This window comes from Prenolepis imparis, unplaced genomic scaffold (genome assembly GCF_030444845.1).
Source record: "Prenolepis imparis isolate NDT839.2.m4 unplaced genomic scaffold, iyPreImpa1.0 SCAF_347, whole genome shotgun sequence".
NCBI lineage: Eukaryota > Metazoa > Arthropoda > Insecta > Hymenoptera > Formicidae > Prenolepis > Prenolepis imparis.
In genome coordinates this window covers 19,933-33,987 of record NW_028141505.1, presented here as the reverse complement: position 1 = coordinate 33,987, position 14,055 = coordinate 19,933, and the positions used below count along the sequence as shown (strand labels likewise).

Here is a 14,055-nt window from a genome sequence, read left to right as displayed (position 1 = left end):
AAGCAGTGGTATCAACGCAGAGTACTAGTCGCATCAACCGTCGTGTGTAGGTAGAGCTAGTTAAACCGAGTAGAAAAGTCCTCTACCATTTTGCGATATTCTCAATAATAAGAGAGATAATAATTAATAAAGATCGGCCAATTCGCGTGACGACGGCGAGAAGAGACAGCCCAGTTTTATGTCGTTACCAAGCATGCGGCGAAAAGAAAAAGCAGTGGTATCAACGCAGAGTACTCCGCTTCATCGCGCGCTTAGCAACCGTGTAACATTATACTGTTTCTTTTCGCCGCATGCTTGGTAACGACATAAAACTGGGCTGTCTCTTCTCGCCGCACGCTTATCATCGCGCGAATTGGCTGATTTTTTTAAATTTATTTCTCTCTTATTATTGAGAATATCGCAAAATGGTAGAGGACTTTTCTACTCGGTTTAACTAGCTCTACCTGCACACGACGGTTGATGCGACTATTACCGGACACCCTGTATGTATGTACATATTTTCATCAGACATAAATCGAAAGTTATATCATTCTCAAAAGTTCATAGCATTGTGCTCTCCAGAACATTTGTTTACATTAAAATATATTTATATGATGTTTTTAAATACAGGAAAAATAAAATTTTTATGATTATAAAGAAAATGATAATAAAAACGTTTAATGTTGAAATATAAACATTGTTAAAAGTGTCAGTGATAATAAACGCATTCATGGAAAAAGAAGTTGAATAAAGATAGAGCCACTTTTACTTAAAGAAATTAACTGAGTAATCTGAAACTAATACGTAAACCAAATTATTAGAATATAAATTATAATTATTAGACGAATTATTAGACTAAGCTAATCCAACAAAAGAGTCAGGCTTTCCATGACTTATTTGCTAAAAGAAACAGATATATGTAAATTTTTATTAACCTTTATTAACCCATTCTCGCGTCCTTCTTTATTTCCTGTTTGACATACAAAATATTTTTGATATGCATGAAGAATTTTGATCAGATATATAAAAACAGATTTTTTAAAAATGTTATTTGTATAGAATTTAGTACATTACACATTTTATAGTAATTTCACCTATCTCTAAATGCTATTTATAACTAAAATCAAGAGTAGTTATCTATTTGAACACTGGTATAACTACTTGTTCTTTTTTGATTTTTCAGTGTTAGTAAACAAAATATATGCTAAAGTTTAAAATTTTTTAAATGCAAATATATATACAGACGTATAATACAGACATATTTTCAAATATCTCAAATAGATGTGCAAAAATTTGTTTCGCTTTGATATACACATGTTCAAATAATTAATTAATTGTGCCAACTAGATAATATTTATATTGGATGCAATTCTGCGTCACTTCTTAGATCTATAATATTGTTCAGACAAAGTTTAAAATTTGGTCTGGCATTTGCTACACCCCAGCAACGCTGCATCAACTGATATAATGAGGATGGACAATCGAGAAACATCTGCAACTTGCCTCCCTCGCGTACGTAACTTATCACTTCGAGATTAGATTTTGTTGTAGAATAAGGTTGCTCACCCAATGATGTAATCTTCCACATTAGTACTCCGAATGACCAAACATCGCTCTGAGAAGTAAATATTCCGTTCACTAGGGATTCCGGTGCCATCCAGCGAACAGGAAGCAGACCTTCACCTTCCTAAAATAAAATTTTAACAAAGATAAATATGTATGCAAAGATAAACGACCAACTGGCTAGTGATAATGCGTTTATTTATCGTTGCGTTTCGACCCTATATCGGGTCCTCTTCAGACTAAAATAACAAAAACCATTAAGGCTCGTAGATGTTATAATAATGATATAAGCCAATAAAACATATAATACATGTAAAAACAATACCTTACAATCTGCAATTTCTATAGATATAGTGTGTCAGTATGTGAAATGACCGTACGTGAGTGGAAATTCCGTCATCATTTTACACAGTGACTAGAAAAGTCTAACGTAAGCTGGTATAAGTCAGAATGTTGAGATATATAAAGAAAGTGTTATAAACATAAACATAATATATAAAAATCGTGACAATAACAAATTCATTAGTCAAGGATATTAAAGTACGTTAAGAATAGTGTCATATATCGCGTTCAAATTATCCGTATCCTTCTGCAGATTAATCGCATCTCTATCACGGATCAATTTGGAGTACGGCATACAACAGCACTTAAAAATTGGATTAATACCAACAAGAGAATCATAGAATCTAAACAACAACTACGGTTTTTATTACGTTGCCGACGTCATGATGTTTTCCCGTCACATATAGGGAACCTGCGCTTACGTGTAACGTTCTACAGTAATAGCGTTTCTCAACTCTTTCATAATCTCATAGACAAGAATAAAAGAACATTGTTGAACTTTGAAATTAAAGATCTGAATTTCCACATTACATATCTTATAAAAAAGCTACAGAATATTGAAACGGATTTGGTTGCGTTGTTTTCTATTGAGTTCTTAGATGAATTTTATTCCTATAATAATAGTAGTTTAAGAAGTAATTTTTATCACAAACAAAAAACTAGACTATCAAATAAATTTAATAATATCTTGGACAAATATAAAACTAACAACAATGTTCTTAAAGATATTGATAAATCGAAATGGCTCGTTAACCTGAGTGATAGGATTTTACCGGAGGCCGTTCAAAATGTTTTATGCTTGGGTGAAAGTTTTAGTCTCCGAGTCAATTGTGAGGATAAGAATGACCGTTCCATGGTTGTTATGGAGCATATTAAGAATTTTGAAGTTAACTCTCACAAAATTCCTGAAGATCTCAGAGAAGTTACAAGGAATTCGCTTGTTAACTCAATTAAAAAATTTTTATGCAATAAACGTCATACATCCTACTTCGAAAATTTAATTTACTCACAATATCGTGAATGTAGAATGTTTTTGAAAAATAACCAGGATCTTCTTGTCACCAGAGCAGACAAGGGACAGATTACGGTAGTTTTAAATAAAGGCGAGTATATAAAGAACATGACGGATTTATTGGCGGACAGTCTTACCTATAAAAAATTAAATAAAGACCCCTTAAAAAAGCTAACTAATAATGTTAATGCGATAGTACGAGGTTGGCGAGATAAGGAAATTATTGATGAAATGACATATAAACGTTTGGTCTGTAATAATGGCAATTTACCTAGATGTTATGGACTACCAAAAGTCCATAAAAATAATCATCCTTTACGCTTAATAGTCTCATCGCTGGGCAGTCCCACCTATAACATAGCATTGTTTTTACACGATATACTGTCACGATCAATCAAAAAACCCGTCTCACATGTTAGAGATAGTTGGTCCTTTGCAAGAAATATAAAGAAAGCGAATATTAATGATAATGAAGTTTTAATATCCTTGGATGTTACGTCATTGTTTACTAACGTTCCGAAATCTTTAGTCATTTTGGCCATTAGAAACAGATGGAATTTGATTTCACAACATACTAGTTTGTCCATTGATCAATTTTTATTCGTGTTGGAATTTATTATCGATTCCACTAGTTTTAGCTTTAACGGGGAGTTTTACGAGCAAATATTTGGTATGCCGATGGGGTCTCCTCTTTCTCCGGTTCTTGCGGACATTGTCATGGACGACCTTGAATCTCAGTGCCTTTTATCACTACCATTTAAGATTTCTATCTATTGCAGATATGTAGACGACATCTTTGCTATCATTCCTAGGAATGGTATTAATGAGATCTTATATAGTTTTAATAACTACCACCCTAGATTAAAGTTTACTTATGAACTTGAAACGGATGGCTCGATAGAATTTTTGGACACTAAAGTCATTAGATGCAATAACAATCTTATCACTAATTGGTACAGAAAACCAACCTTTTCGGGTAGATATATTAATTATTATTCCGGCCAACCACATAGATACAAAGTTAATACTATAGTTAATCTCACAGACAGAGCGATTTTACTCTCTGATAAAAGGTTTCACGATAAGAATATTTTGACTATTAAACAAATTTTATCTAATAATTGTTACCCGATACATTTTTATAATAAGATTATCAATAGAAGATTAAAAGATCTATACTCAATGAATGAGGAACGTACAAATATTAAAAATAAGTTTGATCCCTCAAAGTGTGTGGTTTTTCCGTATATTAAGGGCTTAAGTGAGGAGATTCGTCGATCGTTGAATAATTACGGCTTAGAGGTTTTACACACAGTACCAAATAAACTCGATACTTTGATTAAAAAAGGAAAGGACCAACTTGAACCGAACAAAAGAACGAATGTTGTTTATAAGATTTCTTGCAATGATTGTGGTGCTTGTTACATCGGGCAAACAAAACGACATCTTGAAACGCGCATAAAAGAACATAGAAGTGACATTAGGAAACACCAGAGTAATCATTCGGTGGTTAGTAAGCACAGGGTTGCAAGAAATCATGAATTTGATTGGACGTCGGTATCAATCTTACACAACGAATGTAATTTGAAAAAGAGAAAAATTAGCGAAATGATTTGTATAAAAAAACATAGAGATGCGATTAATCTGCAGAAGGATACGGATAATTTGAACGCGATATATGACACTATTCTTAACGTACTTTAATATCCTTGACTAATGAATTTGTTATTGTCACGATTTTTATATATTATGTTTATGTTTATAACACTTTCTTTATATATCTCAACATTCTGACTTATACCAGCTTACGTTAGACTTTTCTAGTCACTGTGTAAAATGATGACGGAATTTCCACTCACGTACGGTCATTTCACATACTGACACACTATATCTAGAAATTGCAGATTGTAAGGTATTGTTTTTACATGTATTATATGTTTTATTGGCTTATATCATTATTATAACATCTACGAGCCTTAATGGTTTTTGTTATTTTAGTCTGAAGAGGACCCGATATAGGGTCGAAACGTAACGATAAATAAACGCATTATCACTAGCCAGTTGGTCGTTTAAAAATTTCTTTAACCTTGTTTTATAAGTACTGGCGTTTGAATCTTTTACTTTGTTAAAGATAAATATCTTATTCTAATTATCCATTTTTGCAATAGTATTTTTAAGCAAGAAACTAATATTTTGCATTATACATTATATACATATATATTGGAGAAATATATAGAAAAATATATGCATAGTCTTCATTTTTCTTAAATTCTATATATATATATATATATATATATATATTTTATTAAAGATATATATAATATTATAAAAAGCTATTACAATAGAAAAACAGTTTCAAAAAGTTTCATCTTTTTTTATTAATTATATCTACCTTGCGGTAATAGTCATTTCTGTAAATATCTCTAGCAAGTCCGAAATCACCGATTTTGACAATACGATTCTCACGATCTCTCGCAGACACTAAACAATTTCGGCACGCGAGATCTCTATGCACAAAGCGCAGCTCTTCTAAATAGCAACAGCCTCGCACAACATCTTCGCACATAGCGAGCAAATCTTGTAGACGCAAAGCGTGTAAATCAGAAGGTTGTAATATTCGACACTCTCTCAAATATTTTAGCAGATCAGTTTCCATTAATTCCAACACGAGTAATGGAGAATCCTCGTCTAAGCAGACAGCTAGTAATCTTAACACATGTTCGTGTCTAAAGTGACTCATAAGCTTAGCTTCTTGCAAGAATTTCTTTTTTTCTTCGACAGAAGCACACTTTTCTAACATTTTTATGGCAACGGATGTCTCTGATCCCGGTTCTTCTAAATCCTTGACATTCCCTTGGTACACCTGCGAAATATTGAAAATTAATGTAACTTTTATTAAACAAGAAAAGATAATTTAATTTTATATAACATTATACATATATATTTTAATTTATTTTCAATAATTCAACAATAAAAAATAAAGTGCATATGTATGTCTCATGAAAATTAGTGTATTACTATTTCTTTTAAAAAGTTGATTTATATATCCAAAAAAATTGTATTCTCATCTTAAGTATATGCCACTTATCTTTATAATATCTTCCAGTAAAATAAGCGCTAAAAAGATCCTCTTAAATTAGGAGAAAAATTCTCTAAAGAGATATTCTTAACATGCAAGAATATATACTTGATGAGATGTTTTTTTATCCGTGTATTATTAAAATTATTAATCAATATAACAAAAAACAGCCTTACAAATGGACATTTGTTACTTATTACATGTATATTTAAATGTTACACATATAATTGAATATTTTTTTATGTATTTGACATAGTTAAATACACATTTTGCTTATTATGTTATTATTTTTAATATTAATTGTAAACTTATAAATTTATTATAAATTCAAATAATTTTATTTTATTAATTTTTATTTTAAATTTATTATTAATTTATTATATTTATTTAGTGCGGCGCTGAAGTTGCATAAAAAATAAGAATATATTCTCAATTTAAAAGATGGAAATAATCTTATTCATTAAGAATATCTATTAAGAGGACTTATTAATGCATTTCAAGAAAACAATTTTTTCGGTGTAACATTTACTAAGAAATGTGTATTTCTTATTTCTACATTTAAACATTAATGACTTAAAATATGACGTTACGAAAAATTTACCATTCCGAATGTGCCGCTGCCAAGGAGTTTCGTTAGTGTGATTTGCTCACGTTTGATTTTAGTGAGTAAAAATTTATTTGGATTATATTGCAACGCAGGACTGTATAGCGCATTATGCTGAACGTTTCCGATAAGTACCTCATGTAGAATCCTAGTCAAAACTTGCTCGTTATCTTCTATGCGTTGTCGGTATACTGTTATATAAAGTTATAATATATTTAAATAATATTATGCATTGCAAATTTTAAATTTTGCTCTTTTAACAAATAAGTTAATGTTTTTTGAAAAATCTCTCCACTTATTACATTAATCATAATTTGTAATTTAAAAAATGTGTATTAAATATACTTACAACAATAAATAAAGTAGCAGATGCAGATTACAATAACGGTAGCAGCAAGGCTTAACATTAATGTTAGATTATATTGCGTAGCTCGAATTATCGAATCGTCACCTTTGTTACATACAAATATAGTTTTAACTTTTTTGTCTTATTTGAATATTTCCACTTATAATTTTATCATTAAAAATATTTCATTCTTAAAATTCTGTAATGAATTTATATGTATGTAAAATAAACAGATCATATTAAAATAGCTACATATTATCATATTAGCTTACCATGTGTTTGAAAAATAAATCTTTCATCAGATGGCCATGTAAAGTTCTCGTATTCAGGATATGTCAGTATTAAACGAAACTTGTATAAAGTTGCCGGTAGCAAGTTTTCTATATAATACATTACTGTTTCATAATTCGTCTCAAAATTATCAGCGATTTGCCACTTTTGCATCACATCATTTTTGTATTCCAGTATGTAATGTATCGTCAGATTAACGCTAGGAATCCACGAAATATTCATATTGTTTTTGTTAACTCCGCTCAAAGTAATATTGTTCGGTTCCGAGTACGTGTACACAGTTTTGCTAAAACTGTCATTATATAAATTGCTGTAGTTAGCTGGATACACACGTACATATACAAAGTATTTCTGTTCTGGCAGCAACGGTTGGATTATTGTAAAAAATTTGATGTCTACTTTATTATTAATAAATGGTTCTTCTATCGGTTGCGTGCTGTTCACCAAGTTAATTGACTCCCAATATACTCTATAAGTTACTGTCGCACAATTCAGTTTCGTGGGTGGAATCCAATAAACTGCCGCTATAGTCGGCGTCAGAACCTGAACGTTCACATTTTCTGGTGCATTGAGTTTGCTTTCGTTAGTTCTTAGTATGACTTCCGATCGGAATTGCAGGTCCATCGATAATTGATCAGAGTAAGCATTGCTCACAGCTAGCTTCAGCTTGTATTTTGTAAACGGTGTTAAATTCTGAATATCATAATATTGCTCGTATGTCTGTATATAGAATTCATCGAACTTGTTATGAAGATTATTATTCAAACAGCTTACGTAGATGATATATTTAATAGTGGGTATGTTGTTTTTGCATTTGTGCTTGCGATTTGATTTTGTAAAGTTCAAAACAATACTGTGCGCTGTTATTTTTACTATTGTAATATTATAATTCTTTTCATCAGGCGTAAGGCATTCCGTCCGAGGATATGGTTGTAAGGAGGATGATTTACCAAACGATATTATGGGAGCAAAGTGATCCGTGCTTTCTATTATTTGCACGTGTTTAGATGCGTTTTTTTCACTGTCGACAAGTGCATACTTCTTTTTTAAAATATAAAGATAAGTACCTGATAATGTATTTACATTATATCTATTTGCATAAATGTTTGTTTTATCAATTATCAAATGTGACGTAAATATCGTGCCAATTTCAGCGATTGAAATTGAATTGCATTTATTTATTTTAATGTTCGCCACAAATAATTCATGTCTTTCTAGCCAGTATATTAGCGGCTCCTCTGTATTTGTGATGTCAAGTATCATATCATAATAAAATCTTGAAAATGATACATCGTATGCACAGAAGGTCGTATTGGTTTCTAAAAAAGGTTGCACATTTTTTCCGTCAAGATCCGATTTCATTATTACAAACTGCATATCTAAAAACTCTTCTATCCAATATAAAAATCTGGAAAATATATATATTATTCTAAATGTGTATTATAAAACATAATTTTAATCATGAAGTTAAAAGAATAATAAGCTTAGGTTGTTACAATTTTATGATAATTAATAATTTTATGATTCTTTATCTTTATTACAAAATCATAGTGAATTACTGCAAAATTGGAAAATAATATAAATTCTTAACTGAAAGAGACAGAAATGTTCATTTTTTCAAGTGAATAAAAGTTAATGTACCTCATAGACGGCTGTATAGTTAAATAAATAAGATTTTCTCTGCTCAAAATCTTATCATATTTGACTATGCCATTTTGCCACATTGTTAAGTCCAGCTTTATAATAGGATTTTGCTGAGTCGTCATATTCCATCCAATATAGATTTCTTCCTATCCAATCGATGCAGAGATTGCGTGAATTTGTTTTAAGGCTAGTTATTTTTGTAATATTATTTGTATTCATATCCCATATCATTAAATCTTTTGTATACTCAAGCACATTAATAATCGACTGGAGCCAATAAATTTTATGTTCTGCTACAGAATAAGCGACATCTCTTGTAATAAAATTGTCATTAGGGATATTAAAGTTATTAACGTAGTTTCTTGAATCTAGGTCCCATATTTTGATACTTCTCCTTGTTTTTATTAATAATTGAGGTATCGGATTTTCATGCGTGGTTGATACGTTCATTAAATCCGTATAAGGACCAGCACCAGCTTTAGTATGCGCTCGTACTCGATAATAGTACGTTGTATTAGGTTTTAGATTATGTTCTGTGCACTCCATTGTAGTTAAAATAGTTTTGTCGTCACAGATTTGAATCTTTTTTAGGTTTTCGATGAACCAACATTGTACTGTATATCCTTGTATCACTTTGTTTCCAAATTTAGGTCGATTCCATCTGTAAGATAAATTTTAGTCTTCATATTTAATAATTTTTTAACAAAATTAATATTTTTATATGTTAAATTTTAGAGAGAAAAAGGATATAGACTAAGAACTTAGATTCTTCACCTGAATGTTACAGAAATGTTGATTTTTTCATAGAAATCCATTGAACTCTACGAATGCTCTTGGCTCGCTCGGAATTTTTCCTACAGATTTTAAGATGGTACATATTAATATGTTTAAGTTGATTATCTCTGTAAATTAAAAAAAATAATAATAATTTAACGTGCAATGAAAATATAGAAAAAAGGAAAAAAAACTTATATTACAAAATTAACATAGCAAGTTTTAAAAATAATGAAATGACATACAATCCTTGTGAATGTGTGTGTGTATGTATGTGTTTCAAGATTTATGTTAGAAAAGTAATTGCTAAGTTATAAACAAAAAAGCTTCCAATAAAGTGCTAAACACTTTTCTAAAATTTCCTATTTATTCACAAATCAGAAGTATATTATTTGCGACAGATTTAAAACAAACAAGAAAAATAATGAAATTGATGGTGTTATCTAAATTCTGCTTTATTTTACATACAGTGTATACATTTTTTTCTCTCTTTTCGAAAATAAATTTTATATTATCTTTGTTATTAGAAAATAATTTGATATTTTTTTAAATTTAATTTTTACTCTCTCTTAAATTTACATTATACTTACAACTTTTAAATTTTTTGTTAATTTTTTATTAACGTTCTATATATTCATTGCATCTTACCAATAGATTCAGGGTTCATGGACATATTTGCAAATGTAACTTCATCGTCTTCATCGACTTCATTTCTTATAGTCACGCTATCAGAATAATTCTGATCCGGCTGGAGATTTTGTAAAATGAGATGATTGTTGTTTTCGGGCACTGGAATATCCTTAATGAAACATTACATTAAAAAGAAATAAGTAAGGCAGCTAGGCCAGAAATTCCACGGTATCTTTAATGATAAATAAAATAGTAAATATAAAAATATATATAAATAAGATTACCATAAAAAATAACATATATGTCGAAATAACTAAAATGAGCATAAAATTTTTTGTTTTGTAAAAATATGAGCATGATATTTTTATTTATAATTCCATTCCTCATTTATAATGTGTTAAATATTATGTAATTTCATTTCTAAAATATTTATTTGTATTATTTTTCAACATATTTTCTTGCAATATATCAAACATGATTCTTATATTAATAAAAAAGTCACGCAGATTAGGCAGAATAAGAATTATTTAATAAGAATTCATAATTGGTTCTATTTTAACAAATGATATATGAAAATGTTACTCTCTTCGATTCCTGAAGCAATTTTGCTGATAGTTAGAGCTAATGATTTAGTCTTTTAGCGATTGTTAGTTAACTTTTTAGAACAAGCGAGTTTACTTTTTAATAATCCGTCAGTTAGGATTATAATTTCAATAATAACGTTTGTATTTCAAGAATAAAAATGTTTAAAATATTGTCTTTTATGTGTATATATGTGATTATACAAATTATATAAATTTTTGTACTTAAAATTTTTTCGAAATTCTTTTTGATTATTGTTATATCTTTTAACGCAAACAAATTCTAGAAAACATAATACCATATACTTTCGATTGACATCACGTTATATAAGAATATGTGCATATTCTACATATAACTATTTAAATGGATATCTATATTCATATGGCTATATAAATGGATATACTATGAATGTTATATATATATACATTTTTACTAGTTAGATTGGAACAGATTGCTGTTACGTATATTGTTCATTTAACTATTGGCCCTATAAAGTTAATTGATACAATTTGAATTTTATTATACCAATATAGTCGACATTCCTTTATATGTAAATAGCACAAATGTAACTATCCTTGACACATCAAAATGACGCTGACTCTTTGAATTAATTTAGTTAAATAAAAATTATTTTACAAGTCTTATTATATATATATCATTAAATTATTATAAATATTTAATAAAGTAAATAAGATCTTTTTACAAATTGATGAAAAATCATAAAACTCAATTCAAGTGTCATATACAGTATGTATGTATGTATGTATCAAAATAGTGAAAAATTAACAGAGAATCTCTTTAATATTAATCATTATTATTCTTAAAAATAGCAATAGAAACACAAACATAATACAGTCAAATTTTAATATTTCGTCTTAATTAAGTTTAATTTTGTACTATATTTGTTAGAATTTAATTTATATCTCTATAAATCCATATGGCGCTTGAGGTTAGTACTATATCAAGTGCTGCCCCTAGTAACTTATGTATCGAGTATGCGCTCTCTTATATAGCTTTAGCGTATGTCTTTTTGTCCTGTCTTGACTTATTTTCCGTCGGTTGCCCTGTGATTATATTTTTTAGTCTAACCAAGTGTTATTATTTATCACTGCATTCCTCATCCCGCAAAGTATACCTGCTACAATACAAATTATACATCCATTTATAAGCAAAATAAAATTTTCAAGTTCTATACATCCTTTCTCATTGCATCATACTTTTTAGTTTTTTTGTATAGTTTTATTTCATTATACAGTATGTGATATTATTATATTACACGTTTTAGTTACTCAAATAAACTGCACTATTACTTGTAATAACATTTAATTGTTTTTTAATGAAGCGAAAAAAATCTCTTACCTGAGTGAAATTTAAATCCGGACACACAGAAAGGCACTTTTTCTGAGGATTGTCCAGAACGGTATGATTCTGTGTCAAAATCGCGATAGCTGCCTTCACCAGCATTAATAAAACGTATAATTTCAACTTAAACATAATAATTTCGGTGAATGATGGCGCTCAATTTTTAGTCACCAGTATTGTTTTTCTTTTTATTCTGTGGATGATTCAGATGTAATCGACTCGATACTTTATTATGTGCTCGATGAATTCTTTAGAATCCAGTTTGCGAATCGCATTATTATATTCCAATTTTTAAACGTATCTTTTTATTATTAATATATATCTTAGATCATATGAGGGAACTTCTAGTAAGTAAAAGGTAATTTTTATAATTTTTCGATGAGAACCAATAACAATACAAAGCGACACGTATTCACTCTTGATTGTATCGAAGATAATAATATATCTTTTTTCTAATTTTTTTTTAATATTTCGTAAAAATATAATCAATAAAAAGATAATTGAACAATTTATAAGTAATCCAAAAATTATAGAATTTTTAATTTTTTATCACTTTCACCGCAATTCAAGCATAAAATATTATCCACGTTGATATTTGTCATATTTTTTGTTTCACTAAAAATATAAACACTTATGATTACTTTTTTTATGCATATTGTATACTGTATACTATGCATGTTTTTAAAATCCACTATTTGTGCATATTGTTGTGTGATATTTATATGACAGTATTTGAATCAAATGACGCGCAACATTGTCTTTTTTCGTGGCAATCGCAATCGTAACTGACTCCGCAGACTAGACCGATCTGATCATGCTTTATTTGCTGCGCTCTGTTTATGATTCATTTCTCTCTGCCTGATCGATGATACTCACAATCAGTGTTTCTTCCAACAGTTACTTATTCCAACAGCTTTCACGAATAATTATATTTTATATATATATATATATATATATATCTATATTTATACATATATATATATCTATATTTATACATATATATATATATATATTTTATATGAGGCGCATTTTTAAAGTAAGGTCCGGTTTAAAATAAAAAAAGATCTTGACATTTAAAAATAATTTATTATAAGTAAAAACTTCTACAAGCTTACTTTATTGCAATAAATTTTGTGTTCTGGTATCGAACAATCGAATTCGAACATCGTATTAAAATCATGATTAAAGAGATTAGCGTAGGTTCTTGATTCCAGATCCCATTTAAATACTTTTATGCAATACGAATCAATTAATCAATACGAATTATGCAATACGAATTAATTAATAAATAATTAAGGTATTGGATTTTTATGCGTCGTTGATACGTTCATTAAATCTGTATAAACTTCTCAAATAGCTAATTTCTGTCAAAAAATATTAATGAAAAGTTAATTTGTTAATTAAATTTTAAAATAATAATATATTAAGAATATTAAAATAGTAATACGTTGTAAAATGATACGCTATAATATCTTATTCGCAAATAATATTTTTTTTACAGAAATCAGTTTATAACTGTCAAAAATATTAATCCAGTTTAAAATATTGTAACATATTATTTAAAACATTACTTTTATTTATGTAATATATTAATATGAAAATTTAATTAGCAAATAAACGCCTCAAATAACTGTTTTCTTTAAAAAGTGTTAATTAAGCGTTAATTTGCTAATTAAGTTGTAAAATATTATGTTAAAAAAATTAAAATAGTGATATGTTGTAAATAATATGTTATAATATCTTATTCTGGATTATAATATTTTTTTCCTAGAAATTAGCTGATAACTGTCAAAAATATTAATCGAGTTTAAAGTATTATAACTCATTATTTTAAAAATATTATTTTT

At 28.5% G+C, this 14,055-nt stretch overlaps 1 pseudogene; it reads right to left on the bottom strand.

Moving 5' to 3' along the window:
- Positions 1 to 1,299: 1,299 nt before the first annotated feature.
- Positions 1,300 to 12,476, bottom strand: LOC145948361 (proto-oncogene tyrosine-protein kinase ROS-like; annotated as a pseudogene).
- Positions 12,477 to 14,055: the final 1,579 nt, after the last annotated feature.